Source organism: Henckelia pumila, chromosome 3, assembly GCF_033568475.1.
Source record: "Henckelia pumila isolate YLH828 chromosome 3, ASM3356847v2, whole genome shotgun sequence".
Classification (NCBI taxonomy): domain Eukaryota; kingdom Viridiplantae; phylum Streptophyta; class Magnoliopsida; order Lamiales; family Gesneriaceae; genus Henckelia; species Henckelia pumila.
In genome coordinates this window covers 27213237-27228401 of record NC_133122.1, presented here as the reverse complement: position 1 = coordinate 27228401, position 15165 = coordinate 27213237, and positions in this window count along the sequence as shown.

Below are 15165 nucleotides of genomic sequence, written 5' to 3'. Positions count from 1 at the left end.
TCCCAACTGAAATCTTTAACAATCCAAAATTCTATCCATATTTCAAGGTAAAAATATATAGATAAAGCTTTATGAATTGTTCTATCAAAATATTTAAGTCATATCTGATTAAAAAAATAACATAATTTTGATACATGTGATAGGATTGTGTTGGCACAATTGATGGAGTATTAAAGTATCTAAAGAACATGTTGAAAGATATAGAGGAAGAAAGGATTTCTTCACACAAAATGTGTTGGCTGCATGTACCTTCAATTTGAGGTAATTTACATGTGTTACCTGGATGGAAAGGTTCTGCAGCTGATGGGCGTGTCCTTGAGGATGCACTCGATAGAGAGGATAAGCTAAAAGTTTCAAATGATATTTCATCATGCATATACTAATAAAATGTAAAATAATAATAATAATAATAACAAATATATGTTGTCGATGTTGGATTTATGCTAAGAGATGGTTTTATCCCCCCTTTCAAAGGAACTCAATATCATCTAAAAGAATATAGTAATCGTGGGCCAGAATGTCAAAAGGAAATATTTAATCACAGACATTCATCATTGAGAAATTCCATTGAGAGAGCATTTGGTGTTTTAAAGAAAAGATTTTCATTTTTAGCTAGTATTGTCGAGCCTAACTACAACGTAAAGCAGACTCATTCAGAAATTATATTAGCATACTACATATTTTGCATAATTTTCTAATGGGAGTAGATCCCGATAAAAGATTGATTGCTGAAGTCAATAGGGAACTAACACATGAAGATATTGTGAACGAAGAAAATACAACTTCTCGTGGTAGATCTGAAAGTGGCAGACATGAAATAATGATAAGAAATAGAATAGCACAAAAAATATGAGAAGATTATGCATGTGGTCCTACTTAGACTATTTTGGTTGTCATATACTTTTGATTTAATAATATTACGGTTGTTTCTTTGATTTTTATGTAAAATTTATTCTTTTTTCTTGTGTCATTCTTTATTATGTATGTTTTACGTAAAAAAAAATTAATTGGAATCATTATGCATTTTAATATTTTATTTGTTTATATGAGTTTATAAGATTTGCAATGTTTATTACATATTAGGAAATAAGTACTGACGCTCAAGCGGTTGATGTTGTCCACTACAAAATTTGGACTCAACAGATGGATGAGTTTTTGCTTGAGTTTTTACTAGAACAAAAGAATCAAGGACAAAAATCATACATAAATTTTTTTCAAGCTGCATACAATGCTCTATTGAAGCTATAAATTTAAAATTTACTATGAAAGTAAATAAAGACAACGTGCAAAATAGATTGAAAACTTTGAAAAGAAGGATGACTATTGCTTTGGAAGTGTTCAAACGAGGTAGTGGGTTTGGTTGGAATGACACAACAAAACAAATTGAAGCACCAGAGGAGGTTTGGGATGCATTAATCAAGGTATGCATTGTTGTTTTGTTCATGTTCGCTTGTTTGTATTTTTTTTCAATTGTTAGTGTATTAAAATAATAAAATGTAATTAGGTATATTCTGATTCTAAACATGTCCGAAATATTGCAATTCCTTATTTTTCTGTGCTGCGAGAAATATTTGAAAAAGATAGAGCTACTGGAAAAGGAGCAAAAAATAGAAAAGAGAAGGCACGTCGTTGGACAAGAGAAGGGAAAGAGCCAAATGGTGGAAAATCTTCATGAATAGAAGAGATCGATCAGTTGGTAGCCGAACAACAAGTACATTTAGAAACTTTGGATGATTTCGAAGAGGAGAACTTTCAACAAATGTGTATTCCTCATCCATCGTCCACAAATAACATTTCTAAAGCTGGCAAGAAAAAAATGTCAAAATTTGATGAAATGAATGAGAGATTTGATACTTTGAATAACACAATATCACAAATGGATAAGGCAATGGATGTCAATGAACAAAACAAGCGTCGGTGTGAAGAGATATACACCGAACTGACAAAACTTTGATGACGCAGATGAAGTTTTCATTTTTGCAACAAGTGATTTTCTTGTGTCAAATCCAAATGCGGCTGATCTTTTCTTGGGGATTCCACATCATTCTCGTCGTCGCTGGTTGAATTGGAAAAAGAACAACTCGTCTTAGGTTAAAATATGAATTTGATTTCTAAATAAAAGTTAAGAGATCCATTGATAAATTTATTGATGTTTTAGAGTGCATTTGGTTTTGTTTAAAAATATATTTTCTAAAATTTAAATTTCTGATTTTAATGTGTTACATGACTTTTTATTTCTTATTTTATGTGCAATATGATTAAATATTCTAATGCTATAATTTTTGGCTTTAAAGACACAACAAATATAAAAAAATTATTAATTACTAAACTTTTGTTTATTTGATTTAAAAGATGATTTATAAAGGGTATTTTAGTAAAATTTATAATTCCAAATTCAAATCCTTTTTTTTCCAAACAAGAAATGGATTTGTAAATACCATTTTTAAATTTTAAACCCAAACTTCAAATGGAATTTCAAATCCATGGATTTTAAAATCTAATTCAAAATCCAATTCCAATTTCAAATCCAAATTCAATTTTTCAAAGAACCAAACACACTGTAAATCTTAATTAAGCATGCAATTAACATAATCAGAGATAAACTACGAAAAATCAAATAAATGTTGGACCGACAGAATACAGCCGGTTAAATAAAACCAATATACAACCCAATCGAACTCAAATTAATACAAAAATATTACCTAGCACTAACTCTGCCACTCCACCCTGGTTACCGATTATTCCAAGTTCTTGGGTGAACTACATGCACTTGCACCTGTCCCGTCGAATGAGATGTCCAGATAACACAGAAAACACTGGACGTGAGCATAAGGCTCAGCACACTAGTACGGGTAAACATACAAACATGATGCATGCAAAATAAAATGTTTGGGTATCCATATCTAGGATATACTGATCCAAACTGCTCAGGCTGGCACCTAGGATATGAGCTGTAGCCTCAGGGAATCAAACCACTGCGCCCAACCACTCACTCCTAATCGGACGTGGACCTGGGTGTCCCTGGATGTCAGTGCCCGCTCGACCCGTCGGTCACTGTGGCCCTCAACATCAAACGTCCAAACAGGGCTGAGCCACTCTACACTAGCTTATCTCAAATGAGATCAGGCTCAATATAATATGCACATGCATCATAATATCTCAAAGTAGTAACATGACATCATGCACATAAATGCAACACATAAGCATGCATACCCGCTGACAATCTCAGTCAGTACTTACGTACCTTACTAAGGCAGTCCTAGAAGCCCCACTCTAGGTTCCAAGCCTACAAACCAATATAACCATGTATCACTAATTATGCTCTAAAAGCCTTAACTAAGCTACTGAATACTCCTTAATTATTTTAGGGATCTCAGACCATACTTGCGTCTGTCGTCAGTCCGCTAATGGAGATGGCCCCACAACTGGGCACAACTCCCCTACCACCTCGGTGACTGCCCTCCAACTCCTGAATTTTCCTAGGTGACTAGAAACACCTAAAAACACTAACTAAAAGAGAGAAGAAGAAATTGGAGATGGTGCACCAAATGAGCTCTCGGACCTTCTATATATAGGCAGAGTTTGGATGGTCCGAACTCCCCCATCGGATCGTCCGATCTCTGCATATGAGTCACCTATCCTGTCAGCACTTCGGATCGTCCGATCTGCACCTTCGAACAGTTTGATCTACTCCACGTGTCCAATCAAATGCATGCATATTGTACATCTGTCCTGATGACACATCGGACAGTCCGATCCTGCTCTTATCCATGACGTCATCACATTGACTGGTCTTGGACACCTGTACACCTTGAGTTCAAATCGTCCGAACGTTCGATCGGATCATCCGATCTCACCCACTTCCGAACTTGATCAGAGCCTCCGAACTAAGCATCTTTGGATGGTCCGATCTTGGGGTTTGGATCATCCGATCCACCCGATCACTTGGAACCCTTCGGATCATTTTCGGACGTTCTAAATCTGATTCTCAACTCCTTAAACCCATTTGGAAATTATTTTATCATGTTTACTAAATTAATTTCAAATTAATTATAAATTCTAGATTCGGGTCACTAAATTCATTTTTTCAAATCTAGTCGGATACATGAACAAATTAATCATGTTTCGCAAAATGACAAATCTGTTGAAAATAAGAACAATGGCAAAAGGTTTGGAATTGTCTATGTGTCACAGATCTCTTGTGTAAGAAAATGTTGGAATTCCAGTCAAAACAGACACATTTCTGGAAAACACAACCTTAAACCTTATGGAAAGCAAGTTCAAATAAGATACAAACAAATTTATAATGAAAAAAGGATAAAACCATACACGTCATTACATGCATATCAAGCACAATCACGATCACATCATTTACAGTTCAATGCATGTTATCACACACACAAACTGCACAAGACATCAACTTTATGGGACACGCTCAATGATCGACCAGTTAGATTAATCAAGGTTCGGGTTCCTAAAGGACTAATCAATTCAGGATCCACAAAGAAATGAATACCAAAGTTCAGTCTTTATTAAGTGTTTGAAGGTGACAAGAAATAAAAAATATCAATTAAAAGGGAACTGGAGTAAGGGGGAACATCAAATCTTTACATAATAGTTGCTGGAATGTTTCATTAAAAACAGTAGGAGTCTTAACTGCTCCAAAATCCGTCCAAAAACAAAAAAATGGCCAGCAAGGAATAACAACCGAATGACATGCCACAAACTTTAAATAAGATTTTTCATCCATATCTTCTATTTTATGTATCAAAGATGATTTGCTTAAGTTTGTTGATATATATTGTTAAGATTGAAACAAAAAAAATACGCATGAATAAAATGAACAATAGAATAAAATAAATCAATTTTATTCATAGATTATATTTTACAATGTCAATCACTCATTCAATTGTCATTTTCCAAAAGGACATCGAGGTGTTTAGCACACCTGATGATGTGTCCTGGAAGTCTGGAGAAGAGGAGATTTTGTCCAGAGTCTGAAGCTCTTTTGTGAGAATCAGGAGGAACACCTTCAGGAGAGAAGATGTCTTCAGACTTGGACTTACCAAGCCGCATGATGAATTTTCTTTCTATTCTAGCCATCTTTTTGGCTTCTGCTGGTGGAGGAGGTGAAGCTTTGTGTAACTGCAACTTCTCCACCTTGTCTTCAGATGAACAATCCTTTTGCATTCTTTACTTATATCTTTCATAATCGCTTCGCTTAAAAATCTATTAAAATCGTTATGAAGAAAATTAAGAACTTGTTCAAATCTATGCTGTTTATATCTCTTTTATAGACATATTTAGGGAATAAGAAGAGTTATATGCGCTCACTTTTTCCCATAACATTTCAGGATACGAAGAGACACAATAAATGTTCCTGAAAACGTTAACTAGAGTCATAAAGAGAAAAGTTATTGGATAACAGTCTCAAGGGAATTACTCGAGAGAAAATAAAAAACAAGTCAGGAGAATCAAATCGAGTCTTAAAGAGTTTTTCAAGAATAAATATATCGGAGAAATTACAAGCTTGATGAACTACTCAAATTTTTCAAATACCAAAAAGGAAAAAATTGTTAGAACAGGTTTTGGTGCTTGACAAATTGTTTTAGAGTATTATTCAAATTGGTCATATCACGAAATAAAAAGAAGCAGTCCAGTCAAGAAATAGAACATGTATTCCAGTCAAAGTATCTTCACCTGCTCTCAACCAGTTGAGGAACCAGTTCATACAACCAGTTCAATTGTATATCACAAGTCTGATTAAAAATGATTATATACCGACTGCTCGGTCCAACTGGTCAAGTGCCGACTACTCAGGCTAACTGCTTTACATAGTCCAACTATCTCACTGCTCAAATATGAAGATAAAGTCATTGAAACATATTCATCAAAAGATGTGCATAATAAACTACATATACAACTTGCATTTATGAAGACATGCAAAAGATCAAGAGACGTTTGAGACAAGCATTTATGAAGACATCAAAACAAACGTTGCTCAAACATTTCTATATTTTAAATGATGCTAACAAGATAAAGATCAGTGAGACACACAATAACTTACAATCTATATAAGGATTCTTTGAGCATTTTACATGAAATACCTTACTTGCTCACATTGCCCATTCATCTGATACAAATATCAGATCTTCAAGGATCACGAAGGGTGAAGAAACAACTCCCATCTGTTTACCTCAGATTGGAGAGGAAGATTTGTTTACCTATTTGAATTCTTTCAAACTGATTATATTTTGCATGTTGTTTTGGTGTTAAGACCTGTTGTATTAACTTGTATTGTGTTCTAGGAGTTTTGATCTAGGCAAATGATAAGTCTTACAATTGGACTGAGTTGTATACAAGATGTATAAACCAAAGTCTTCTAGTATAACCTTTCCTGTGAGAAAAAAAGGGTGACGTAGGAGCAGTTAACTCTCCAAACATACATAAACATATTTTTGTATTTTTATATTCCAGTCAAGTCATTCTACATATATTTTTGATCTGTTGGTTGGCCTATTTTCGCACATATATGTGTTGTCCAATTGACATTGACACACGAGAAAAACTAGAGACCAATTGCTGATAACATGTGAACTCACTCTCAAAGAATCAAGCATTCAACTGCTCAACCAAAGACATTTTTGGCATTGAAATGCTATCATTCTTTGAGTAAAGAAGCATATTTCAAGCAAGAATTCAATCCCAACATATACGAAAATAATTTTGAACGTGACATGTCACAGAACATGTCACGACATGATCAAGACATGAAAAATACAATACTCTAATGAACCATTGAAATATATCAGAGAAGAAACATGAACGTATAAATATGATGTTGGAAGTCATCTCACTGTAAATAACAGGAATATACATATAAACACGATTCTGGATGTGACGTTTCGCAAGTTGTCACGATATGAATCAAAACATGACATAAACAGAATTCAAAACATAGTTACAAGTCTTGAAAACACATAGAAGCCCACTAACAGTCTTTTTAGAAAAACAAAATGGGATCCTAGATGGTTGAAAGTTTCTTGCTTCACGTACACCCCTCGTTGAAGAACGGTAGTTCGAACTTGGGATGGGTAGAAATATTGATTGAGAATGGACAACCCTAGGTCCAAAAGTCTAGAAAATTATGCAGTTTGATCCATAGTTGATATGCCACAAGTCATTAAAGAGAATACTGGAAATAAGGAGAGTGGAAGGAATTCTTGGATTTTCATTAGTCTGAAATCAGTTTCTTTGCAAAAGCGTCGTCGACATTTTGAACCGTCTGATCGATATGAAATTTATTCAGCGATTCAAAATAGATTGAAATAAATTTTGAACGGTGAGATCAGGTTTAGATGTCATTTGAATCAGCGAAACAACGACGAATAGAAGCTACTGGTTTCTCGCGTAGAATCTGCACGGTCTGATTGTGAAGGTGTATTTTATAAATATAAGTGTTTTATGGGACTCAATTTGTATAGGATACTCAAAACATAGTGCGGTATATTCTGAACGGTGGAGATCAAATTCGGTAGCAAACAAAAGTGTCGAATAGAAGCTCTGATATGTGAACTTTTGGTGTGTTTCTCTTCATCATTGAACATGTACTTAGAGGGCATTGACAGGGACAAATTTGCACAAAAAAAATCATTCTTGATTTCCTTATTTGGGCTGAAAATATTCTGTATAATCTTCCTCAATATTGGTTGATTCTTGCCCCTTAATTTCGATCATTACAAGTCTCAATTATGGAAAATTTGTGGTTGTTTATTCTTGGCTGATTTTTCCTTCCAAAATTTTTTATTTCCTTAGAATACAAGTATCGAAACTAGGGCTGCAAGAATTAATTCTTTATGGGCCGAATTTGATCCAATTATTGGGTTACATTACAAAAAAAAAAAAAAGGTTCTCACAACATATTATTACATAGGACATCCAATGAACGATGTTGCAACTTCTTTAAACATTGTTATTCTTGTGATACATGATAAATATTCATGACCAAAATAGTCAACCTGTTAGAATTAAAAAGTCTTAGATATTTAAACACTTCTAATAATTTCTTAGCAAAAGCTTAGGCAATGTGGAATGCCAATAACTTGGAACTACTATAATATCTAATTTAATGCAATTCAGATCATTTTAAGTCTTTGTAACAACTTTGAAACAATGATTGATAGTAGAGATGGAACCAGAAAATTTCATTAGAAAAGGGATGAAATTATTGTTGCTGCCGATTTCGTTTTCTTTTTTTATTATTTTTTTCCAACTCTTTCTTCCATCTTTTGATCTCTTTCCATGTCATTTCATTACTCAAACATTTTTTGTTTCTAGGTTTCTTACAAACTACACAAACAACAAGAAAAATGCATAATACTACTCAAGAAGTAATAAAAATCCAAGTTAAAGTAATGCAATAGAGGTGCAATTTATCGCAAATGAACGGGTACCGAAAACCTATCACGGTAAAACTCTTGCTAAATCAAGTGGCATCATGATATGTAGCACATTGGACCGTCGCATCAGGAGGTGGCTCACACACCAAAATAAAAATGTGGATATCAGTTCCGTCAAAAAAAAACTGTGGATATCAGTGCCATGATCTCGTAACCAATGGGTCCAACCATCCACTCAATAACTCGGGGTTGAACGACCCCACTACAGGTTATATCAAGGTATATGCTCAACATGATAATGTATGCAGAATTATAATCGTGACATAACATATGCACATAAGACATGTCATATAACCATGTAAACATAGAACATACATACTCAAACAAGATATCTAGGATAGTACGTTCATACCTCTACTCAAGCAACTCAAGCAACCTAACAACTCAGGTACTCAAGTCCAAGCCTATAAAAAATTCATTACCATATCACTCTCTGCGTACTAAAAGTTTTAACTAGATTAATAGCTACTCATTAAAGCTATTAAGAGTTCATTATACTTGTGTCTGTCGTCAGTCCTTTGATGACAATGGCCCCAAACTCTAGTCATAACTCCGTTATGATCTTGATAGCATCTCTATATCTATTGGCCTCCGAAATGACGCCTAGACCTCAAAAACCAGCTAGGAACGACAGAGAGAAGAGTAAAATGAGCAAGAAAAGTGAAAGTCTCGGCCCCTATTTATATGCAGCGATCGGAGCTTCCGATCCCTGGTTCGAAGATTCCAAACGCACTTCGGAACTTCCGATATCCCAATCGGAGCTTTCGATCTCTAGCTACCTAATGTGTGTCCTGTGATTGGACAATACAAGCTGTCGACAGAGTTCGGACATTGCGAAATAAGCGTTCAGAGCTTCCGAACTCAGCTCTATCAAATCACCAATAAAAAACCTATACATGACTATAGGATTAGGGTTCGGATATTTCGATCTACATTTCGGAACTTCCGAACTGCTCGGTGCCTTTGATTTTGCACAGTCTCATCTTGTAGCGACTCTACCCGGATCCGCTAGCTAATCAGAGTTAAGAGCATAATTAAACATGCATTAAATAAATCGCTGCGGAAGACTTAAATAAAAACAGACCGGCAGAATACAACCGGTTAAACCAATTCGATTTATACAACCAAATCGAATAAATAACCTAAAGGCATAACCTACAGCTAATCCTGCTGTCTTCACTGGTCACTGGCTACTCCAAGCTCCGGGTGCTCAATCCTGCACCTACACCTGCCCCGTCGAATGGGGTGTCCAAATACACAGAAAATACTGGACGTGAGCTCTAAGCTCAATACGAAAGCACTGGGTAAAACATACAAATATGATGCATGCAAATGATAGGGTATCCATATCTGGGATAACTGTATATAACTGCTCAGTAATGGCGCCTAGGACATGAGTGGTACAACCCGGGGAGCAAACCCTGTGTACACTGCTCATTCCTATAGGACGTGGACTGTGTCCCCAGATGCAAAACACCCATGACCCGTCAGTCACTGAGCACTACACATCAACCGTCCAGACAGGGCTGAGCGGACCTACATGGCTTATCTCACAAGATGGACAGGCACAATATGATATGCACATGCTGCATAATAATATGACACACAAATGCAACATATAAGCATGCAAAACCCGCTGGCAATCTCAGTCTGTACTTACGTACCTTACTACAGGCAGTTCCTAGAAGTCCCACTCTAGGTTCCAAGCCTATATCAGCTCTACAATGCAAATACCCATGCATCAATAATTTAGCTCTAAAAGCCTTAATTAAGCTATTGCATACTCCTAAATAATTTAAGGAGACCATAGCTATACCTGCGTCCGTCGTCAGCCCGCTGATGACAATTGCCTCAAAACTTAGGCACATCTTCGCCTCGACGTCAAGATCGCTATGCCACTTCCGGATTCCCAATAGGATGCCTAGAACTCCCTAGATCTGAGTTAGAAGGCTTAGGAATCAGAGAGAAGAGAGGGAAATGTGCACTTTGAAATGAAATCTCGGCCCCCTATTTATAGACGGAGTTCGGAGCCTCCGAACCCGGTTCGGAACGTCCGAACACGATCGGATCCTCCGATCCCATCTTCGGAGCGTCCGATCGCTCAATATTACGTCAGCCATGACGTCATCTTGCTGACGTCAGCAATGACACGTGCCCTGGTCCCGATCGGAACGTCCGATCTTACCGACGGAGCTTCTGATCCACTTCGGAGCCTCCGATCCTGAGTTCGGATCCTCCGATCCAGTTCGGAGCTTCCGAACCCTCCGGACCTTCGGGACCTTCTCGGCTATTTTGAGTGTCCTGAATCCATTTCTGGACTTCGTTAACCCATTTGGGATTTCCTGAATCATGTTTTACTTAATCTAAACATGATTACATCATTAATATACTCATTAATCGCTAATTCTGGATACGGGTTACTACATTATCCCCCCCTTAAAAGATTTCGTCCTCGAAATCTAAGGTAATACCTCGAGAACGTACAAAAAACCCTTGCTCGAGTGTCTGGTCGAAATATCCTCCGACACACTCAGACTCCCGTCGAATTCTCTGCAAGCTCCATTAATGCTGAACCGCATTAACATTTTCCCAGTTGAAAATTTCTGCACTACTGGTCGACAGTCGAACTTCCCTTGCGCTAGCGTATCGTAACACTGATACCTCTTCCAAACTGACCCCGATCTCTCTGGTCACGAAAGATACAATACCCGCTTGATCGAGATCATCATCTCAAGTAAAATCTTAAGTTAACAAAGACCAAGTCATAACTTGACTGGCTTACGACATTCGTCAAATCACTAATCAGATTAACCATCTAAGGGTTCCCAAAAGTTCTCGGTGCTCAACACCTCTAGTCAGGAAAACACTAATCCCAACATTGTGCTGACACATTCTAACATGAATCTCGCTTTAAGATAATCCAGTGGACTCAAGTCTATACTTCAAAGTAACTGTTCGCAATGTTCCCTAGACTGGTTACCCTCCCCACTCTCCCTGAAGAACAATCGGCTTCCCAAGGAATACTGGGAACTTAAACCATCATGTCTAGTACATTCTATTGTCCACGTTTCTTAGTATAACCTCAACACTGTGCCCTGATGATAACTATCATCACTTGCAATTTATGACGCTACGTCATCTCCTATCCATTGACCTGCGAAATCATGCATACATTGCAATGGAAGTCATCACGCCTCTGATGATCTACATCATCTCGATCATAGGTTATTTGATCAAGCAAATACTACCACAAAAAATCAACGTAAATATATCTATCAATTAAGCTCGAATTAATCGCAAGTGCACGATTCAAGTTATAATATAATGTACTGAGTACGAGTATCGTCCTCAGGGACTAACGAAAATAATTTGTCTTTTCAATTTTTAACTACACAAAGTATCGAAAAAGTGATTTGTGAATTAACTAACATCTAAAATTAAAACTCAATATAAATAAACTTAAATTTCACAACCAAACCAACAAATCTCAGAGTGAAGAATAACAATTCAAAATGATTTGGTTGGAATTTCGGTTCACCTTTTCCCTAATTGAACTGGACGATTGGAACTTAATTTATTCTTATAAATTTAACAGAAGTTCCTATAACATTGACACTCTCTCTCGAGGTGATGCCAAACTAATCAAATCAGTGAAGTAATTAAATCTCTCTAATTATTTATCACGACTGATTGCTTTGCGTTCTATGAATTCTACAACTTTCAACCTGGTGGTCTATGGCTATCAACATGTACTAAATACCATATCTCTATTCACATTTTAAGTCCATGGATTATATCATTCGTCCTAATTATAAACCTATCTCTCGACAGCAATTCATAATTTACGAATCTATGTTAAGGGTAGCTAATCATCAACATAGAAAGAAAAACATGATAAAATCAATTATAAACATAAATCAATTCCCAATACGTCCGGTGATTCAATCACACTACAGTGTTTCGGGATTAGGATCCCCTCGATTCCAACAAAATAATAGTTTAGCTACTAGAATTCATTACAAAAATTCAATCACAAGATGTTCAACATAAAAATTCAGAAGAAGAAGAAAAGGAAAAACTCCAAACGAAGAAGAGAAATCTCAAACGTTCAGCCGCCGGTAGTCTTCTGATATGCGTCCCGTGTAACCCTCAAAAACTAAAGAAATAATTGTATTTATAGTTCCCCAGAATCCTCTCCGAAATAAACTCTCAAAATAATAAAAAAATAAAAACTGCGCGCTGCGCCCGAGCGGTAGAAATTGGCCGCTCGGGCGCCTCGAAACTCCTTGCACTACTGTCTCAAAAATACGTGACCGCGCCCGCGCGGTAGAATATGGCCGCTCGGGCGCCTCCTAAAGTTCCAACCTACTGTTTTTCTCAACCGTGTATGCGCCCGCGCGGTAGATATTGGCCGCCCGCGCGCCCTTCTTCTTTTCCAGAATTTTGCCTTCCTTCTTGTTCTATCTGCATGGCCTCTACTGTGCATCACCTTCCCACCAAGTATCGGCATTTCTTGGTGATTTCCTGCCATAAAAATAGATAAACCAGAGGAGTGAATACGAACATAATAAAACAATAAAAAGAACAAGAATGGAAAAGAACGGACAATAAGTAAACGAAACGAATGCAAAACAAACACAAAACAAGCAATAAAATCACATAAAAACGACTCCTATCAACCTTCCCAAACTAACCTTTTGCTCGCCCTCGAGCAAAATAGGTGATAGACTAACATGCAGACACAAGAGAACGACGAAACAAGGAAGTGAAATCAATCTTCTTAAGCCTCAGAATATTTTCCACAAAATAAACAATCCAATCAATCAACATGCTGACATTTTGAAAATGTAACACCAACTAGCAAACCTTGCAAACTTCAAAATCTCGCAACTTCGTATTTTGGAATACTCTACTCTAAATTCAATTCACACATTCTAGAATCATGAGGACTTTTTCGGGTATATCAGGATCAAGATTTTGAAACATTCAATAATACACACACTCATGACTGGTATAACTCAATGAAAAATAGTGTGTGCATGTTTTTTATCAAAAATCCACATTCATTAACTGTGTCTATCAACAGTCCATAGGCAAAATTCTCACAACCCCTCTCTACTAGTATATTAGGCAACTGTAACTCGGTCAATAGGTCTTATTCGGCTTATAATGTTAGGCTAAGCTAATGGCTCCAAATGAAGGACACGAATTCAAAGAGGGAGTAAATAATGATCATTCTATACAGACTACTCTTTTCGAATTACAAATTTGCACTTCTTCTCATTCATTGATTTTCAGATTTTTCTTTTCTTTCACTTGCCTTTTGCCAACATTCTTCTCTTTCTTTTTTTCACCATTTTTTTCTCAATATTTTCATATTTTTAAACATATCCCTTCTTTTTTTCTTTTCTTCTTGCTACCCCCTTTTGATTTTTGAACAACACTCAACACACCTTCGTTTCTCAACTTTTCAGTAGGAGCATACACATCAATGATCTACATTCAATTTACTCCCAACAAGGTAGGAATGAGTGTTTAAGCTATGGGTAGTAATTGTAGGTTCTTGAAAAATGTCGAATGGGGGTTTTCCACACGTTTTCACGCGTGCCATTCGTTTTCTATTAAGCTCAAATAAGGTACTTGGGACAAAATAAATCAAGGGTAGTTTGAAAGGCACAAAAGAAATTCAGAAAGAAATGCCTATATCACTCCTAAATCACAGTATGCCCGTATTGCGCCTCGAGGGATGTTCGAACTTGTTCTAGACAAATCTCAATTCACAGTTAACTCATACAGATCTCAATCAGTGCAGAAAAAAGAATCATAAGTAGTAAGCTATGATTACACCAACATAAAATCCAGATTATGCACCTCTCGTGCTCATATAAATGTGAAGGCTCAATTGGGCATCTAAAGGTAATTCACGAAAGATTTCTTTCTAGCCCAAAGATCAAACAAATTGCCTCAATCATATCCAAGTTTGTGTGTTTCAAATACAGATTCAAGTGTACCTCACAGAATGTTTTGAGACCTATTCATCGACTTGGTTATACTAGTTCAAAACGATTTGTCAAACAAAGAAGATAGTCATGGACTTAAGCAAAAACAAACGGTGAACCCAAAATTTTTTTTTTTTTTTTTTCATCATTGGCTTTTCTGATTTTCATTCACAACACTTGCAACCACATTACAAACGACTCAAACGAACAAAGAAAACACGAAAAACAAAACTGAAAACACAAAAGACACACACCCTCCCCAAACTAAAGACAAGCATTGTCCCCAATGCTACTTAACACCACCAAAACTAAAACAAACTAAAAGAAAATAAAAACAAAAAACAATAAAAACTCCCCTGGTACTAATCAGACTCCTCCTTATCCATGTCTTCGGGCAGATCCCGAACCGGTGGAGCATATTGGAACTGGAATGGTGGAGGATATGGCGGTGGTTCAGGATAAACGGCCGGGTCCATCCCAGCATTGGCGAGCAGTCCTCGCATCATGGCATGGGTGGATTCATTGTAGGCAGCGTTTACCTCTTGGCAGTGCTCCTGATGTTGCATCCATGTCGACATTTCACTCAATGAATCATGTGTGGTGCGGCGAGCAGGAGGTGGCCGAGGTGCAGTCCGTGATGATTGACCAGGGCCAGAGCTGGCCTGGCCAGGAAATGAAAACTTGCGTACGCGGAAGGCGTGTTTTGC